The sequence below is a fragment of the Elephas maximus genome, chromosome 9 (assembly GCF_024166365.1).
Source record: "Elephas maximus indicus isolate mEleMax1 chromosome 9, mEleMax1 primary haplotype, whole genome shotgun sequence".
NCBI classification, from domain to species: Eukaryota; Metazoa; Chordata; class Mammalia; order Proboscidea; family Elephantidae; genus Elephas; species Elephas maximus.
Window position 1 is genome coordinate 103,701,603 of NC_064827.1, and position 20,842 is coordinate 103,722,444.

The following is a 20,842-nucleotide window of genomic DNA, read 5'->3' on the forward strand; positions in this document are numbered from 1 at the left end:
TCTGCCAACAAATCTTCAACAATTCTCTCTGTATTTTCTGCTATCCCCACCTATTCTGGTACTCCAATCACTTGTTATTCTTCTTGATAGAGTCCCACATAATTCTTAGGATTTCTTCTCTTTTTTTAATTCTTTTAACTGGTTTTTCCTCAAATAAGTTGGCGTCGAGTGCTTTATCTTCAATCTCACTTATTCTGATTCCCATTGCCTAAATTCTGCTCCTATGACTTTCTATTGAGTTGTCTAATTCTGAAATTTTATTGTTAATCTTCTGGATTTCTGTTTGCTGTCCCACTATGGATTCTTGCAGCCTGTTAAATTTGTCATTATGCTCTTCTATAGTTTTCTTAAGTTCCTCTATTGCTTTATCTGTGTGGTCCTTGGCTTGTTCTGTGTTTTGCCTGATCTCCTTCCTGATCTCTCAAAGAGTTCTGTGTATTAAGCTTTTGTATTCTACCTCCAGTAATTCCAAGAAATTGTCTTCCTCCGTAAGATTTCTTGATTCTTTGTTTTGGGAGCTTGCTGAAGCCATCATGGTCTGCCTCTTTATGTGATTTGATATTATTGTCTCTGAGCCATCAATAAGTTATTATATTTATTTATTATATGCTTGCTTACTGTGTCCTAGCTTCTTGTTTTGTTTTATTTTGATATGGCCAAATAAGCTGCTCGTGTGAACTAGTTTGATTATTGATGCCTTTGAAGCTCTAATATCCTGTCACCAGGTGGTTAGTTCTGTCACTAGGTATGTAAGTCCAGGAGTCTGCTTATTTTCTTGTATGGATTCAGCTCAGGTATCCAGGTAGTCAATCACCAAGTGTGTGGTGCAGGCCCTCACCTAAAGTCCTACATGAGCATGGGTAATTGGTGTATGCACAGGTATCTGACTGTAGTACAGGGTCACACACTGAGCAAGGCACGGGGCTGACAGCTGCCCCTGAGCGTCTGGGAGGAAAGTATGTCCTTGTTCCCTAGAGCATGTAGGTGGGTGGATTTTGCAGCTGGACCATGGGCACCCAATGATATTGGCTGTAAGGACTGGGAGGCACCACTTATTCTTGGACCCCTTTTGAGGGTGGCTAGGTGGCGTGGGTGGCGCCACCAGTCATCAGACCCCTGATGTGGGTAGATGAGGACCCTACGTAATAGGCAGAATGGTGTCAAATGTCACAAACTTGCCACTCCGCCATATAGCTGATACAGCTGAAGTTAGACTTCAGGTATATACCCTGTTGTACTGTGCTAATGAGGGCCTACACTGTTGGAATGGGGCCACACAGATCTATGTGGGGGCAAAAGGCATCCAAAGTCCATGGACCCCTATGCCTGTGCCTAGGCAAAGGAGCTGTGCTTGCCCTGAGTTCCTGGCTTAAGGAGGTTGGCAGATTATTTTTTCCTGTTTGTTCATTTGTTCCCTCTCCAAGGCCAGGGTAATGGCTCAGGGTGCATGATGTGTCCTATTTCTGGCCCAGGGGATGCAGCAATCTCTGAAGCTGGCTCAGAACCTGGTGCAGAGCAGGGAGGGGGCAGGTAAACTAGAGAAAGGTTTTCCCAAAGGGGTGTTTTTTGATCCGTGTGGTGGGTTAGATGTATGGACTTACCTTTTAGTGGCTGAGCGCCACTTTTCACTGGTTCTGGAGGCTTGAGTAGACTCTCTGCCACTTGGTCTCTCCTGATGCGGAAAACGCTTCCTGAGTACGACTTGCCTCGCCGCTTGCGCCAGCTGATTCAGCCTGCAGGGCGCCAGTTCTCACCCAGTCAGGTCTGGCAACTCCTTGCTGCTTCTGAACCACCTCTTCCTCCCTCTGCCACTCAGCCTGATTCCTCAGCTTTGCCTTTGATGTTCAGGGCTCCTAGATTGTGGTATGTAATTGATTCATTTTGTGTGTGTGTGTGTGTCTTTGTTGTAACAGGAACCACAGGAAGCAACTGACTACTCCAGCATCTTGGCCTCACTTCCAAAAGACCTCTTTAAAGTGTTTAAAAGCAAAGATGTCACCTTGGGGACTAAGGTCCACCTGACCCTAGCCATGGTGTTTTCAGTCACCTTATATGCATTTTTTTTTTTATATGCATGCAAAAACTGAACAGTGACTAAGGAAGACCCAAGAAGAATTGATGCATTTAGATTATGGCATTGGTGAAGAATATTGAATATACTGTGGACTGCCATAAGAACAAACAAATCTGTCTTGGAAGATGTACACCCAGAAGGCTCCTTAGACGTAAGGATGGTGACACTTCATCTCACTTACTTTGGACATGTCATCAGAAGGGACCAGTCCCTGAAGAAGGACATCATACTTGGTAAAGTCGAGGGTAAGTGAAAAAGAAGACTCTCAACAAGATATCTATTGAGCACAGCAGCTACAACAATGGGCTCAAGCATAGCAACAATTGTGAGGATGGCACAGGACTGGGCAGTGTTTCATCCTGTTGTACATAAGGTTGCTATGAGTTAGAACTGACTTGACAGTTATCTAACAGCAACACAAAAATGCTGGCAGGAAACTCTGAGCACACTGGGGCTTGGAGACTTTTGGTGGGCCATTTTGGGGAGGATCACTTGATGTATCTTCAGGTCTCTCTTCTTGGGCTGGTTAGATTCTGCAAAGATTTCCATTCTTCAGTATGAGGGTAAGGGTCTGGCTGCCAGGAGAAGTTGAATGCAGAGTGGGAGAAGAGTGTTTTCATGCTTCTGTCTGGCATTTATTATACATGCAATCAGGATGCACTGATAATTACTGCTGATTGGAATGCGAAAGTTGGAAATGAAGAAGAATCGGTAGTTGAAAAATATGGTCTTGGTGATAGAAATGATGTTGGAGATTGAATTTTGCAAGACCAACCATTTCTTCATTGCAAATACCTTTTTTCACCAACATAAAAGGGGACTATACACATGAACCTTACCAGATGGAATGCATAGGGATCAAATCAACTACATCTGTGGAAAGAGATGATGGAAAAGCTCAATATGATCAGTCAGAAAACGGCCAGGGGCCAACTGCATAACAAGCCATCAATTGTTCACATGCAAGTTTAAGTTGAAATGGAAGAAAATTAGGACAAGTCCATGAGAGCCAAAGTACAACCTTGAGTATATTGCACCTGAATTGAGAGACCATCTCAAGAAGAGATTTGACATGTCAAACACTAACGACTGAAGACCAGATGAGTTGTGGAATGGCATCGAGGACATCACACATGAAGAAAGCAAGAGGATATTAGAAAGACAGGAGAGAAAGAAAAGACCAAAATGGATGTCAGAAGAGACTCTGAAACTTGCTCTTCAACGTCGAGTAGCTAAAGCAAAAGGAAAAAATGATGACGTAAAAGAGCTGAACAGAAGGTTTCAAAGGGTGGCTCAAAAAGACAAAGTAAAGTATTATGATGACATGTGCAAAGACCTGGAGATAGAAAACCAAAAGAGAAGAACAAGCTCAGCATTACTCAAGCTGAAAGAACTGAAGAAAAAATTACTGCAATACTGAAGAATTCTACAGGGAAAATATTAAATGACACAGGATGCATCAGAAGAAGATGGAAGGAATACACAGAGTCACTATACCAAAAAGAACTAGTCGATGTTCAACCATTCCAGGAGGTAGCATATGATCAGAAATCGATGGTACTGAAGGAAGAAGTCCAAGCTGCACTGGAGGCATTGGTGAAAAACAAGGCTCCAGGAATTGACGGAATACCAACTGAGATGTTTCAACAAATGGTTGCAATGGTGCAAGTGCCCACTTGTCTATGCCAAGAAATATGGAAGACAGCTTCCTAGCCAAGGGACTGGAAGAGATTGATATTTATGCCTATTCCCAAGAAAGGTGATCCAACTGAATGTGGAAATTATTGAATAATATCGTTAATATCACACACAAGTAAAATTTTGCAGAAGATCATTCAAAAGTGGCTGCAGCACTGTATCGATAGGGAACTGCCAGAAATTCAAGCCAGATTTAGAAGACTAAGTGGAATGAGAGATATCATGGCTGATGTTAGGTGGATCTTGGCTGAAAGCAGAGAATACCAGAAAGGCATTTACCTGTGTTTTGTTGACTATACTAAGGCATTCAACTGTGTGGACCATAACAAATCCTGTATTACATTGCAGAGAATGGGAATTCCAGAACACTTAATTGTGCTCATCTCATAGCAAATCATAGCAGAGTCGACTCGATGGCAATGAGTTTGGAGTTTGAGTTAATTGTGATCATGAGGAATCTGTACATGGATCAAGAGGCAGTAGTTCAAACAGAGCAAGTGGAAACTGCATGGTTTAAAGTCAGGAAAGGTGTGCATCAGGGTCATATCCTTTCACCATACCTATTCAGTCTGTATGCTGAGCAAATAATCCGAGAAGCTGGACTATATGAAGAAGAACAGGACGTCAGGATTGGGGGAAAACTCATTAACAACCTGCATTATGCAGATGACACAACTTTGCTTACTGAAAGTGACTTGAAGAACTTACTGATGGGGATCAAAGACCACAGCCTTCAGTATGGATTACACCTCAACACAAAGAAAACAAAAATCCTCACAACTGGACCAATGAGCAACATCATGATAAATGGAGAAAAGATTGAAATTTTCAAGGATTTCATTTTACTTGGATCCACAATCAACAGCCGTGGAAGCAGCAGTCAAGAAATCAAAAGATGGATTGCGTTGGGCAAATCTGCTGCAAAAGACCTCTTTAAAGTGTCAAAAAGCAAACATGTCTCCTTGAGTACTAAGGTGCACCTGACCCAAGTTATGGTATTTTTAGTAGCCTTATATGCATGCAAAAGCTGGACAATGAATAAGGAAGACCGAAGAAGAATTGGCACTTTTGAATTATGGTGTTGGCGAAGAATATTGAATATACCATGGACTGCCAAAAGAACCAACAAATCTGTCTTGGAAGAAGTACAAGCAGCATGCTCCTTAGAAGCAAGGATGACAAAACTGTGTCTCACATACTTTGGACATGTTATCAGTAGGGATCAGTTCCTGGAGAAGGACATCACGCTTGGTAAATTAGGGGGTCAGTGAAAAGAGGAAGACCTTCAATGAGATGGATTGATGCAGTGGCTGCAACAATGGGCACAAGTATAGCAAAATTGTGAGGATGGCACAGGACTGGGCAGTGTTTTGTTCTATTGTCATAGGGTTGCTATGAGCGGGAATCGACTCGAGGTCACTTAACAACCACAACAACGTACATACATTCACATAGTCCCTCCTTTTATTGCTATTTTGTCTGTTTGGTTTTGGTGTGATACTCACGCTTGGCTGAGCCTGGAATCCCCCCATTTTAGCCTCTCCATAATATTACTGTTCGCCAGGGTAGAACTGTACTCCATAGCATTTTTCAAGGCTGTGACCTTTGGGAAGCAGATCACTAGGCCTTTCTTCAGAGAAGCCTCGGAGTGGGTTCGAACCATTAAAGTTTCAGTTAGTAGCTAAGCATTTGACCATCGCCATCAGTTTTTTTAATCACCCAGGGACTTCCTCCTTAGAATAAACCTTCAGATTTCTGAATGGTGGAGGAGGGACATTTGCCTAGAAGCGTGCATGGGGGAGGGGAGCTAACTCTCAGCCTTCTCCCGCAGAGCTCACTCAGTCATGTTAACTCACTTTTCCCTTCACTTTCGTTTCAGGACTGCCTGGAACTGCCTGTAAGTAGCTGAGCCTTCTAAGAATTCTGCGGTGCACAATGGTCTGGTTCTTAGCTTTCTAGATCAGCTAAGTCAGCAACCCCTCAGCCATCTGCTGTCCAGCTTCCAACATGTGACTGCTGTTAGTGTCTCTCCAGATCTCCTCTTTGTGTTGTGTCTTTAAAAAATAAATCTTCTCACTGTCATTTGTTCAGGTTCCAGGGGCAATGAGATTACATGCAGGTTTCAGTCCATCGTCTTAATTCATGGCTCGGTAGTCTTCTTCTTTATTCATTTCATTACACGGCAGGATGAAAATGCAGTGGACACTGTATGATTGTATGCATTGTTTCCACAATGTCTTCCAATACAAAATCAAAATTGAGAGGTGGTTCCCTGGAAATCAAAGAGTGTGTGGATGTACCCTGACCACCAGCTTCCTTCATTTCTAGAGCAACAGACTTCCTCCCTATCTCCCTCCAGGTAGGCCTTAAGGGCTGGTAGCTGGTACCTGGGCCTTTCTGCCCGTCCACAGCCCGGCTCCCACAATAATTGTTTGTTGCCATTTTTTTTTTATTGTGGTGAAATACATGTAACAAAAAAATTGCCATTGTAACTATTTTTAAGTGTACAATTCAGTGACATTAACTATATTCATCATGTTGTGCTACCATCAGTACTACCCATTTCCACAAGTTTTTCATCACCCCAAACAGAAGTTCAAGGTCTCTTAAGTAATAACTCCCACCTCCCCTCACCCCAGCCCCTGGTAACCACTGATAAACTTTGTCTTTATGCATTTGCGTCTTCTAGATACTTTATATCAGCGGAAACATACAATATTAGTTCTTTTGTGTCTGACTCATTTCACTCAGCATGATGTTTTCAAGGTTTAGCCGTGTTGTTGATTGCATTAGAAGTTCATTTCTCTCCATGGCTGAGTAATACTCCATTGTATGTATATATCCCACTTTGTTTATCTATTCATCTGTCGATGAACACTTGGGTAGTTCCACCTTCTATGTTCCAAATAAGTTTTCACTGGGTTTTCAGCAATAAAGTGAACAGAGCATCAACCAGTTTTTCCTCAGGTATGTGTATACACATACGTATCAAAAGCTGTAAACTAGCTCGAGCAATCGTAAATGTTTACCCCATTGTATATTATTAATACTTATACTGTACTTGTATAACGAGATCTTTGATTAAGTTATTTTGCCAGTAGCTCACTTTGTTTCTCTCTGAGTATAGTACACGTGATTAAGTCTGTAGCTGAGTTTACAAGGTTCTTAGCAACAAGGTAACACGTACCCAGTTTTACTTCAATGAGTATAGCCCTTGAATAATGTGTTGGCCATTTTGTCTCTATTCTGTGTTTGGCAATGGAATTAATTAATTTTGTCCTGAAAAGTAATGTTTTGTTTTTGTTATGGAAAGGCATTATTGGTTTCCTAGAATGTTGCTACATTTTCTTTTTTAATGATTCAAAAGCTCAGTGGAAGCATTTGATGAGGTTTTGTAACTTTTCTCCAGGCACTGAGGCAAAGAGAGCTTTGATCTAATCAAATCAGGTATTCATTGTGGCATTTCTGATTCAGTTTCACTTTTCACCTGCTGAGGTAAAACCACCACACCTGCAGATTTGCTTGGCTCAATAAGTACTGATTGAAATCCTCCATCCACTCTGGAGTCAGTCACTGTGTGCATTCATTAGATTGTTCTGGTTTGTAGGACACACATTATTATTTCCATCACTATTTTGATGCCTCAGCGAATACTGTTGAGACACAGATGCCTTTTTTAAAAATGCGACTGAGTCTAATATAACCCAATAGCAATGATAATGATTGCAAATTTAATAAACATGAACAAGCAAAAGGTGTGAAATACACATTAGCTAAGATGAACTGTACCCTTACTCTTGAATGTTATTCAGTCAACCTGATTAATATAGTCTATGAAAAACGCTCAACATTTAAATATGCAGTGGTTACTAAGAGCAAAATGGGATTTCTGTGAAATCATTACAGTCTTGCATTTCTAACAGATGAAATACATGTGACTACAATTGTTTAGGAGCCCCTGGGTGGCACCAACAGTGAAGCGCTCGACTACTAGCCAGAAGGTTGCCAGTTGAGACCCACCCAGAGGTGCCTTGGAAGACAAGCCTGGCGATCTGCTTCTGAAGGATCACAGCCTTGAAAACCCTATGAAGCAGTTCTACTCTGATACATATTGGGTTCCCACGAGTCATAGTCAACACAACAGCAACCAGCACTGGTTACTTGTACGTGCCTTACTCTCCCTGGGTGAGTACAACCTCCCTTGGTCCCCACAGGAGGTTGGTTTCAGGTCCCCCATAGATACCAACATCCTCAGATACTCGAGTCCCTTATTTAATATGACATGGTATTTGCATACGACCTATGCACATCCTCCTGTAAACTTTAAATCATCTCTAAATTACTTATAACACCTAACACAATGTAAATGCTATGGAAGTAGTTGTAAAGTGCTATGTAAGCCTTTGAGGGATTGCTTCGACCACTTAATTGCTTTTTAGGAGCCTTTTTTTTCCATAGGAACAAAGGGTGTATACAACACAAGTAGCAAACAAATAAGACACCTGGCGGATCTATGAAATGGCGGGAGGCTACAGCAGGATATGCCTACACATCATCTCAATTTGCGTGGATTCAGCATAGCACTTGGCACACGTCAAATCCAAGTTTTGCTTTCAGGAACTTTTTTTTTTTCTAGAATATTATTGATCCAAGGTTGGCTGGATCTGCTGATGCGGAACCCACGGATACAGAGGGCTGACTGTATAATTGATAAGAGAACATGTTCTGCAGTCAAAGCCTTTCTTGTTTAGCCTTTGACCTCAGTATTCTGTACATACTATGAAAATGATAAGTGTGGTGTCTACTATCCAGAGCTGAGACAAAATTCCATGAGCTAATTCATGCAGAGTACTTAGAAGAGTGTCTGGCCCCACAGAAGTGTTTTCATAAATGTTAGCTGTTTAATGACCAACTCCACCACCGCCCCTGCCTCCAGCCTCCCACCACTACCACCACCCCACCCCCACCCCATCCCACCACCACTGCCCCCATCCCCACCCCCCCACCCTCACCACCACCTTGGAATATATCCTAGAGAAATAAGAGCCCTCACAGGAATAGATATGCAAACTCATATTCATTGCAGCACTGTTCACAATAGCTAAAAGATGGAAACAACCTAGGTGCCCATCAACAGAAGAATGGATAAACAAATTTTGGTATATTCACACAATGGAATACAACACAATGATAAAGAACAATGATGAATCTGCAAAACATCTCACAACATGGATGAACCTGGAAGCCATTATGCTGAATGAAATTAGTCAGTCACAAAAGGACAAATATTATATCAGACCACTATTATAAGAACTCAAGAAAAGGTTTAAACACAGAAGAAAACAATCTTTGATGGTTACAAGAGAAGAAAACATTCTTTAATGGTTACAAGGGTGGGAAGGGAGGGAGAAGGGAATTCACTAACTGGATAGTAGACAAGAATTAGGTGAAGGGAAGGACAAGACACAATACAGGGTAAGTCAGCACAACTGGACTAAACCAAAAGCCAAGAAGTTTCCTGAACACAACCAAATACTTCGAGGAACAGAATAGCAGGGGCAGGGGTCTGGGGACCATGGTTTTCGGGGACATCTAGGTGAACTGGCGTAATGAAGTCTATTAAGAAAATGTTCTGCATCCCACTTTGGTGAGTGGTGTCTACGGTCTTAAAATCTGGCAAGCAGCCATCTAAGATGCATCAATTTGTCCCAACTCACCTGGAGCAAAGGAGAATGAAGAACACCAAAGACACAAGGAAAATATTAGTCCAAGAGACAAAAGGGCCACATAAACCAGAGAGTCCATCAGTCTAAGACCAGAAGAACCAGATGGTGCCCGGCTACCACCAATAACTGCCCTGACAGGGAACACAACAGACAGTCCATGACCGAGCAGGAGAACAGTGTGGTGCAGAACTCAAATTCACGTAAAAAGACCAGACTTAATGGTCTGACTGAGACTAGAGGAACCCCAGAAGACGTTGCCCCCGGACTGTCTGTTAAGCCATAACTAAAACCATTCTAAAAACCAACTCTTCAGACAAAGATTAGACTGGACTATAAAACAAAATAATACTGGTGAAGAGTGTGCTTCTTAGTTCAAGTAAATACATCAGACTAAATGAGCAGCTCCTGTCCAGAGGTGGGATGAGAAGGCAGAAAGGGATAGGAGCTGGTTGAATGGACACGGGAAATCCCAGGTGGAAAGGGGGAGTGTACTGCAACATTATAGGGATAGCAACTAGAGTCATGTAATAATATGTATATACATTTTTGCATGAGAAATTAACTTGAACTGTAAACTTTCACTTAAAGCACAATAAGAAAAAAAAAAAAAGTAAGTCTTCAGTCTTCGACCAACAAGACAAAAATCTGTGAGTGTTGATGGCTGCATTAACAGCTGCACTCTTAGAGCAGTATCCACATGAGCCAGCTCGCCACAATCACCGGGCCCCCTAGAAGGAATATCTTGTTGTGATGCTAGCTCTCAGAGTCTGTGGTGTCACAAGGGCCTTGGAGAATGGAACCGTTTGGGGGCATCTCTAGCATCAGCAGTTGTTGTCTTAGCCTTGGCCAAGGATGATGCCTGTCTTTTCAGAAATGGGGAAGGATTGGTACCTGGTGTCAGTTCCAGGGGAGACCTGGGCCTGCTTCTGGTTCTCCCAGGGAAGGCACCATCATTTGATCTCTAGGATGAACTCCCAAAAGAAAGGAGCCAGGCTCCCAAAGATGGAAACTCGAAGAAGGGGACGCTGCTCTGCTCAGCCACCTAATACAACCTGTTGAGTAACTCCAGCTGTGCCCACCCATCTCTGAGCCAGTAACCATCTCTGCTCTACTTCCTTTGATACCAAAGGAAAGCCATGCAGCTGCAGTGGGGGGTTATTCCTCCACCGTCTCTAGGAAACTGACAAATGACTGGGTAGAATTCACCCCAGTCTGGGAATGTGGCCACTCACCAACCAGCCTTACCCTTATGAGTCATTCACAACCAGAAATTTAAATTCCATCCAATAGAATTGACATGGGATGCTGCTTGTGCTTGGCTTAATGTTCCCAAACTTTGTAGACAACCCCCAAGGAACTGTAGCTGCTCGGGGACTTCATTGGTTGGATGGATGATGGCTTTAGTGGTGGCCTTGAGTCCTGGCAGGTCTGTGGGGGCAGAGGGAGGAGGTAATGCCTGGCAGCTTTGCATGGGAGCCAGTTTGACCAGTTCTCTTTTTTCCATAATTCAGTTTTGGCTCTAAATAGACACCAGCTGGTCCCTCCTGCGCTGGTTCTGGAAAGGGAGCCCTCTACCATTCTCTGATTTCCTCCTATGTCAGGACCACTAGATTCTCGGCTGTTATGGGGCTGTAGGACCCTTCAGGCTGGGCCTGGGGAGAAGGAGGAGAGAGGGGCCAGGATGATGAGAGCAGAAAATCAGGGACACGAGACAGTGGGAACATGGACATGAAGGAAGAGGTAGTGAATCTAGGGTAAGATGACTGGCTGCTAGTGGTGAGGGGCCAAAGAGAATGATTGCATAGGCTCCGTCTTGGCTAGGCTCTAGTCTCCTGTGACCTGTCAGGAAGAAAATGAGCCTCCCAGACCCCGTGTGCTAAAAGGAACCCAGCTACCATCTTGTCTCTCAGTTCTGGTCTTTCTGTTTCTCTCCCACTACCCTCCTCTCCCCACCTCTCCCTGCCAAGCCCAGACTGGCTTACTTCTCATTTTTCTGTTCTCTCATAATGCCTGTGACTCTATCTATAGCTGTACTTACTGCTTGTTATACAATGTCCTCTGCATAGCCATCTATTCATGAATCTCTGAGCTCCCGAGGGTGGGGGCTGGGTCTCCATCACCCAGCAGCTACAGGCCTGTAATGTGATAATGCCCAAGAAGTGTTGAGTAAATGGACAATGTCCATTGTGACATTTGGACATACCCAAGGTCACATAAACAGGTGTGTGACCCCAAGGGTAAGGGATTGTCTCTCTGCATGAGGGTGATGAGTGGAAGGTGGAGGATGAAAAGCCATTTTAAAAACCATGAACATTAAGCAGCTGAATTGTGAACATAGTTTTTATTAGTCAAGTTACTGCATCTACAGGAAAGATGACATGGGCAAAGGAGGAATTGAGGCAATAGACAAACACCCAAAACCAAACATATTGCCATCGAGTTGATTTCCAACTCCTGGTAACTCCATGTGTGTCAGAGTAGAACTCTGCTCCTTAGGGTTTTTAATGGCTGTAATCTTATGGAAGTAGATTGCCAGGTCTTTCTTCCGTGGTGTTGCTGGGTGGATTTGAACCACCAGCCTTTCAATTAGTAGGTGAGCACAACGCGTTAGTGCCACCCAGGGACCTCAATAGATAAGTAGACAGTAGATAAACCCGTGCTCCCTACACCTGCCTAGGTAATACGCCACTTCTGGAATCTCAGGAGTTCTTGCAGCAATCACTGAAAATTTGGCTCAACCATTTCTCCAGAAAGAAATCTATTGGCTAATTAAACAGCCTGGTTAATTGAGAGCTATCATTTTTAAACAGAATTCAATAGATAGAGAAAACCTTAGATGTGTTTTGATGTGGATATAATCTTTGGTAGGGTGGCTGTGTAATTCATCAGTCAAACAGGGCCACTTCTGAGAGTGAACAGGGCCCACTGTGAGTAATTCTGATGGGACAACAGGCATAGACTAGGACTGTACAGGGCAAACAAGGCTCCGTCTTACCTTTGGGGATGCAGAGGAAGCATTTTGGTGTTAATAGTGGAGCCCTGGTGATGCAGTGGTTAAGAGCTTGCGTGCTAACCAAAAAGTAGGCAGTTTGAGACCACCAACCACTCCTTGGAAACCCTCTGGGGCAGTTCTACCCTGTCCTATAGGGTCGCTGAGTCAGAATGAGCTCCATGGTAGGGATTTGGGGTTTTTTTGTTGGTGTTGTTACACTTGTGGATGTAATCCCATTTGAGAATTGAGGTTTTATTTGTTATGTTTATGAGGCTATACCAATGTAGGGTGTGTTTTAAACCTACCACTTTTGAGATATAGAAGAGCAGATTAGGCACAGGAGAAAGCAGACACAGAGGCAGACCAGACTACAAGCCCAGGAACTCCAAGGATGGCTGGCTAGAGAGGCCAAGACAAGGATTTTCCCCCCAAGCTGACAGAAAGAAAGCCTTCCCCTACGGGCGATGCCCTGAATTTGGACTTCTAGCTTCCTGAACTGTGAGAAAATAAACTTCTGGTCATTAAAGCCACCTATTTGTGGAATTTTTGTTACAGCTGTAATAGATAACAAAGACACCTGGTAATCACTTGTGATGGTTAAAGTTGTGTTTCAACTTGGCTGGGCCACGATTCTCAGTGATTTGACAGTTATGTAATGATGTAATTTGGCAGTTATGTAATAATGTAGTCATCCTCCATGATGTGATCTGATGTAATCAGCCAATCAGTTGTAGGGAGAGTTTCCTCAGGGGTGTGGCCTGCATCCAATATATATATGGACGTGCTGGCAAAGCTTGTTCCCTTGCTCTGGATCCTGCATCCAGCTGGTCGGCATCTGACCTCCAATTCTTGGAACTTGAGCCAGCGGCCTGCCATATTGCCTACTGATCTTGGGATTTGTTGACCTCCACAGCCTGTGAGCCAGCAGCTTGCCATCTGACCTGCTGATCTTGGGTTCGTCAGCCCCTACAGGTACATGAGGTGGAAAAAGCCTTCAGCCTGATCCACAGACTTTGTATGTACCAGCCTCTACAACTGCATGAGCCATTTCATTCAGATCAATCTCTCTCTATATATACATGTAACCATATGCTTCACTGGTTTTCCTTCTCTAGAGAAACCAGCCTAAGACATTTGGCACCAAGAGTGGTTCTAGAAACAAAATCATAAGGATGAGTTTTCTAAACTGGTTCTCAAGTCTGACCAGTCTTAAAGGTGCTGATGACTCTGCTTCCGGCAGTAAAGAGGGTGCTGCTAATCCATGGCATGAGGTGGCAATGTTAATACACAAAATATCACCACCAATAGATCAAGAATTGGTGAGAAGCGAGGCTCTGGGTGATCACGTGTTTGATACTTTTCTACAATTTTGTTAGAATGAGAAGTACAGGAAAGCTGGTTGGTTGGCCCTACTTTTGATAGACAATGTGGTGAAAGAAAGGGATGAGCTCAGGGATTCAGAGTCACAGATCAAGTGCAGCATAAAAGACCTTGAAGTTGCCACTAGTGCCTTGAAAGAAAGACATATTTCTTGTAGTAACAAAGCTGATATTGCCAAAAACCAAACCTGGAGCCTAATCATAAGAGTGGATGGATTACAATGCCAACTGAAGTGCCAACTTTGAATGGTGTCTGAAGTTAAAGTGAGGGCATTCTTTGGGAAGAAACAGGATCCCGAAACTTGGGATGTGGACATATGGGCGGATAATGAGGGAGCTGGGGACATTGAGCACCTAACTTCCATTGAATCACTCCTGCCAACAGAACCGGCCCTCTTACTCCCATCTGAAGAGATTACTACATCTATGTCTGCTAATCTACCATCCCCAGTAAAACCATTATTCCCTCCACCCTCATCTGATGAGATTTACCCAGCTGTGTCTGAAGAGTCTTTGTCTGAGATATCACCTGGGGTGGGATCTGAGTCATTACCTAGGGCATCAACTAGGGTAGATGCCTTACAAGACATTGCTGAATGTTTCCAGGACCCACCCCCACCAACCATTTTTTTGTTTCTAGAACTATAACTAGACTTAAGTCCCAGCGAGCCCCAAAAGGTGAAGTACAAGTGTGACCCAGGTGGAAGTATGCTATACTCTAGAAGTAGCAGGCATTTCAAACTTCACAAGCCCAAAACTGAGCTCTTGATATGTGCCCCCAACTCACCCATCCAAGCCTGCTCCCATCTCAGTCTTCCTCATCTCAATTTAGTTAAGTCCATCTTCCAGTTGCTTAGACCAAAAACCTTGGTGTCACTTTTGATTTTTTTCTTTCTCTTTCATCCCATACCCAAAACCCATTGCCGTTGAGTTGATTCCAACTCATAGTAACCTTATAGGACAGAGTAGAACTGCCTCCATAGGGTTTCCAAGGAGCAGCTCGTGGATTCAAACCGCTGACCTTTTGGTTAGCAACCAAGCTCTTAACCACTGCGCTACCAGGGCTCCATCCCACACCCAGTCCTTAGCAAATCCTGTCAACCTCACCTGCAAAATAGATCTTGAATGTGATGACGTACTTCTCGGCACTCTCTCTACCCTAGCCAAAGCTACCATCATCACATATCATTACTTCTGGAATATTGCATCTTCTTCCTTTCCTCCCCTAAGTCTATTCTCAACATGGCAGCCAGAGTGATTCCTATCATGTCACTCCTTTGCTCAAAATCTCTCCAGTGGTCCCCATCTCACCTGTAATAAAAGCTAAAGTCTGAGACCCACCAGGCCCTGGATGATCCGGGGTCTGGCCTCTTTAAATGAATGATTTCTTTTGTAAGGATCAGCACAAAGCTGGTTCCTATGAGGCGGAGGTTAAAGATGTCCAGCTTTTCCAAACTGTTGTCCCACTCCATCATCTCTAACACCAACTACTCCTCCTCCCCTCAGTACTCTCCCTCCTGTGTTTTGCTTCAGTGATTCACTGCAACATCTCCCAGAACTCACAAACTGTACTCACAGTTAAGTGGTTTATTAGGGAAATAACAGGGGACAGCTCAGGGTTGGGATCAATTTGGAAGTAATGGGAACAACTCAGCATGCCACTGGTCCCTGCTGGGGGCCTTCTTGGGCAAGTGTTACACCTCTTAGCTCCATGGGTCACCAAGCACACCACAGCCATCTCACATCGGTCTCCAGGTTCCTGCCATCTTGGCGCCTCAGTCTATTGCTGTCTTCCATGTTACAGCCTCTCTCTTTCCACATCTCCCTTTAAGCCTAGTGGGATGGCAAAACTGACCAAGCCCCTCATTAGGGCTCTATTTGCATGGCCCCACCCCCACAAGTGTGCCATGCACCTTCTTTACATTATTAGCAAGCTATCCAATCCCCTTGGTGGGCTACAAGCACCTCATTTGCATAGTCCTAGTCATTTGGTGGGAGTTACAAGGCCAAGGCAAGAAAGGCCACACAAAAGCAATGCATTTGCACTGCAGGCCACCCCCTGGCTTTTTTAGCCATGGTTCTTTCATACTTGGAGGGTAGCTTCCCCAATCATTTTACCAGTCCAAAACTGTCATTAACAATTACTCCTTTCAGTAGGACAAAGAGTCCTAAGGGTGAGATTACTCAGGTACTAGCCAATCAGGTCTGCTGCAGGTGCCCATCTGACCTGGTCAGGTTCTCCAAAAGTCATCTCGGCTTCACCCTTTCTGGCCTCTGATAAAATGTAACTGAGAGATTGTTCCTTTGCTCTGAGTCTCTCTCGAGGTATCAGCAATAATGTTAGATTTTCCCCACTGCATAACCCATTTACTCATTCCTTTCAGCTATTATTTCCCCTTCTTTCCATTCATCATTTATTTTTACCCAAATTTTCATGCCTTGGGAAGGGACATCAGGTTCAGCTGCTGTGCCAGTCCAGATTGCTGGTAGCAAAATGATCTGCTCCCAGGCTCCTCCACTCTTCTCTCCAGGCCAGCCATCCTGGCCTCACTGCTGATTTTTAACATGCCAGGCACACTTCTGCCCCAGGATCTTTGCACTTGCTCCCAACACTCTTCCTTCAGATGTCCGTAAGTCTCACTCCCTCACCTTAGTCTTCACTCAGAAGTTTCCTTCTCTACATTTCAACCCACCTACATGTCAATCCACCTTTCCTCCTTTGCATTTTCTTCATTTATCACTACCTACAATGCTATATACTTTATTCATTTAGCAGAACAGAACAGCCTCCTCCTTCCTACCAGCCCTCCAACACACACCTCCTGAAGACAGGGGCCCTTGCTGTCCTGAGAAAAATTCTCGAGATAATTCATTCAACGAACTGTTCTGAGCACTTAAACCCATTGAAAAACCCACTGCCATGGAGTCGATTCCAACTCATAGCGACTCTAAAGGGCAGAGTAGAACTGCTCCATAGGTTTTCCAAGGAGTGACTGGTGGATTCGAACTGACGGCCTTTTGGTTAGCAGTTGAACACTTAACCACTGTGCCACCAGGGCTCCCCTGAGCACCTAGGTGTGCCAAGCTCTGTGTCAGAATGAATCAAGTGAGAGGCTAAAACAAAGAACCTCAGCCTTTGCAAGGTCCTGTGAAGTCTACCTTCAAAATTCTGGCTCACAATCACATCTCTTGACTGTTTTATCTTGACCTGCCTGAGAAAGGGCTGTCATCTAAAAATCAATCCTCCTCAACTCATTTCCCACAGACAGCAGCCTCTTTCCCCCTTGCAAGAGTCCATTATACCCTGAACATGACAAAACAGAGTTGTGAGGGGAAGAGAGCATTCCTTTAGAATCTAACAGCAGAAAAGCTGTGCACCCTGTCAGCTCTAGGGAGCCCTGGTGGCGCAGTAGTTAAGCCCTTGGTTGCTAACTGAAAGGTCAGCAATTTGAACCCACCAGATGGTCCGAGGGAGAAAGATGTGGCAGCCTGCTTCCGTAAGGATTATAGCCTAGGAAACCCTATGCGGCAGTTCTCCTCCATCCTATAGGGTCGCTATGAGTCAGAAGCGACCCAACAGCAACAGGTAATGGGTGGCAGCTCTTCGTACCCTGGGGATGTGGACATTCCACCTCTGTCTAGCTGCCCCCTCCTCAGATGGCCAAGAAAGTGAAAGGCTACAGCCATGTTGTGGGGCCTTGTTGAGGGTCCTTGTTGGGTCAGAAACTGTCCTTATTCAAGAAGAGCTGGGCCTCAGCCTCGCTGTCACCACCACCTCTTGAGAACAGCTTTAACACCCTGGTGGTTCCCTCACTCAGTTAAATAAATTTTTTAACTAGTTGCTGTGGAGCCAATTCCAGCTCATGGAGACCCCATGTGTGTCAGAGTAGAACTGTGCTCCACAGGGGATTTTCAGTGGCTGATTTGACATGTGTATTTCTTTGACACATATGTATTCTACATTTGTATGACAGTCCTGTTTTTAACCTTTTGAAAATTATGTTTTGACAAACCCAATATCATTAGACATCAGATAGGTTCTAGTTTGGGTTTGAACCCATTCACTTGTGAAGGTTTGTGAATTTTTTTGGTGCTGGTGGGAGTTGGCAGTGGTGATACAGCTGAAACATTTGGTCTGGGGACTGAGGGAGTGTTAATTTGACTGTAGCAGCTACTTGTACAGTTTGGGGTTCACTCTTCAGGTCTTTCCAAGCTTTTCTTATTTACCATCCTTTTTTTATTCCTTCCTGCCCTGCAAACATCTCGACTCATCTTCTTTCACAAAGAAAAATTATTGTAAGGTCCTGTCCTCTTTTCACTGAGGAGAAGGGAAAAGTAATATTGTTTCCTGCTTGGAGATTTATCAGGAAAGCCTAGAAGACAAAATTAAATCTGAGATCAATCAAAACCTCAAACAAAGAGAAGAACCTGATTGCAGAGCTAAGGCCTAGAGAGAGCCCTGTCGCCCCTCCGGGAGAAGGGACATGAGCCAGAGGGTACTCAAGGGCCAGGGTGCCCCAACTGGTGACCCCAGCTCTGGATCTGAATGGGTGCCTGGGTTGCCCTTTCTGTCCCAGGCCCTTTTCTCTGCAACAATGTTAATTTTTCTTAAAGCTATTTCCATCCTCCTTGCTCTGATTCATGGTCTACAATGGTTTTCTTGGTCTGCTCTGATTCGTGGTCTATGATGTTTTCTTGGTCTTTTCTCACCTTCTGTCCCTCAGCAGTGATGTCAGGGATGAAAGTGAGGGAGCTGAGAACAAACTTCCTGGTTTGTCAAAGAATAGCAATTAACAGCTAAGTGTTGCGTCCTTCCTCAGTCATTTTCTTTAACTCAGTAAGGAATAAGTGGGGCTGATTTGGGATTTTCTTTTCTCTTTTTAAATTGCAAGTTGCCAAAGCCTAAAATGTCACAAATACAAAAATAACATCTCTTTACATATTGCAGCTTAAAGGCATTTCACGAGGAGAACTATATGTTCTGTTTCTCTGTGTTTGTTTGGTTTACGTCACTGTTTCCCATCCATCTCCTGTTGATAGTCACTGATTTCTTTCCTCTCCCTCTGCTCTTGCTTGCCTGCTGATCTTCTGCAGACTTAGCTCCTCTCAATGTCCCCGTCTCCTCCAGGCTCAAAATCCATCAATCTCCCCAGCAGCCCCTTCTCCAGCATGACCTTTGGCCCTGAAACGCTCGCCATCTTGAACACTGGACACAGTTTCCTTTGATGATGGCGTCTTCCTCCCTGCTCTCAGGCTGTCCTGTCATCTCTGGATTGATGCCTGGTGGTACAGTCATTGGTGCTGGGGCTCAGGTGACTGAAGACCTAGGCCCAGCTCCAAAGCCATCATTTATCAGTGAGATGATGGCAGCAAATCACTCAATGCCCTTGAGTCTGTTGCCTCATCTATGAAATACGAATGATGATCATAGCAACTCCCCAAGGTTGTTTTGGGGACAAATGAGATGATTTATGAGAAAGCATGTCAAATGGCCTGGAAAGCACTAAATACATGCTAATTCTAGTTTTCTTTCACCAAATACCTAGTCATGATTCCTCCCTTTCAGAGATTTCCTGTAAGATCCTCCTGGGGCAATCCAACAGGACACCTGCCCCCAGAGTAAAGAAGAGGACTCAGCATGAGGCTGACAGGACTTGAGTCTTGGCTCAGCCTCTTCGAGGGTGTGTGACCTTGAGCAAGTGTTGAGTCTTCCAGGGCCTCTGTTTCCTCATTCAAGAGACTGGAATAACTACTTGCCTTGTCTCTCACAAGTTATCAGGATTATCAAGTGAACATTAATTTTATAGAAATGAAAGGCATTATTTCTCTTTTTAATTGTACTTTCTCATAAAACAGTACACATATTGTTTTATGACATCTGTTAACAACCCCACAACATGTCAACACTCTCCCTTCTCAACCTTGGGTTCCCTATTACCAGCTTTCCTGTCCCCTCTGCCTTCTAGTCCTTGCCCCTGGGTTGGTGTGCCCCTTTAGTCTTGTTTTGTTTTATGGGCCTGTCCTATCTTTGGCTGAAGGTTGAACCTCAGGAGTGTCTTCATTACTGAGCTAAAAGGATGTCCATGGGCCATACTCCTGGGGTTTCTCCAGTCTCTGTCAGGTCAGTAAGTCTGATTTGCGTGTGTATGTATGAGTTAGGATTTTGTTCTACATTTTTCTCCAGCTCTATCTGGGACCTTTTATTGTGATCCCTGTTAGAGCAGTCAGTGGTGGTAGCTGGCCACCATCTATTTGTACTGGACTCAGACTGGTGGAGGCTGTGGTAGTTGTGGTCCATTAGTCCTTTGAACTAATTTTACCCTTGTGTCTTTAGTTTTCTTTATTCTCCCTTGCTCCTGAAGGGGTAAAACCAGTGAAGTATCTTAGATGGCCACTCACAGGCTTTTAAGACCCCAGATGCTATTCATCAAAGTAGAATGTAGAATATTTTCTTTATAAACTATGTTATGACAATTGAGTTAGATATTGCCTGAGACCAGGGTCCCCATAGCCCCCAGCATAGTAAGTAATTCAGTTCCTCAGGGAGTGTGGATGTGTCTATGGAGCCTCCATGACCTTAAGGCATTATTATTTCTTAATTTGGCAAAGGGGGAGTCCTTGGCTTCTGTTCAAAACTTTTTCCCATGACCACCTGTCTCTCCTTATATGTCTATTTGACTTTTAGAAGATTTTTCCTAAGAAAATTCCTTCATTCCTTCAATCAATCTACAAACATTCCCTGAGCACCTGCAATGTGCCAACACCCTCTGCTACGTGCTGGTATCAAAGTTGAACAAGTCAGAATCCCTGCTATCAAGAAGGTCACAGACTAGTGGGAGAGACAGACAAAGAGGCCAGAAAACAAGGTGAGGTGCTGCAATGGAGTGGGAAAGGGAGCTACAGAAACAGAGGAGGGGCGGCAAGCTCCGTCAGGATGTCAAGGAAGGCCTCCAGGCCTGAACCCTATGCCCAC

General features: G+C 44.1%; 1 long non-coding RNA gene across 1 annotated transcript; it reads left to right on the forward strand.

Moving 5' to 3' along the window:
• Nucleotides 1-2,195: 2,195 nt before the first annotated feature.
• Nucleotides 2,196-20,635, forward strand: LOC126082858 (uncharacterized). The gene is made up of 3 exons (XR_007518674.1): nt 2,196-2,319; nt 5,652-5,669; nt 20,555-20,635. It is a non-coding gene; the product is annotated as an uncharacterized LOC126082858 (long non-coding RNA).
• Nucleotides 20,636-20,842: the final 207 nt, after the last annotated feature.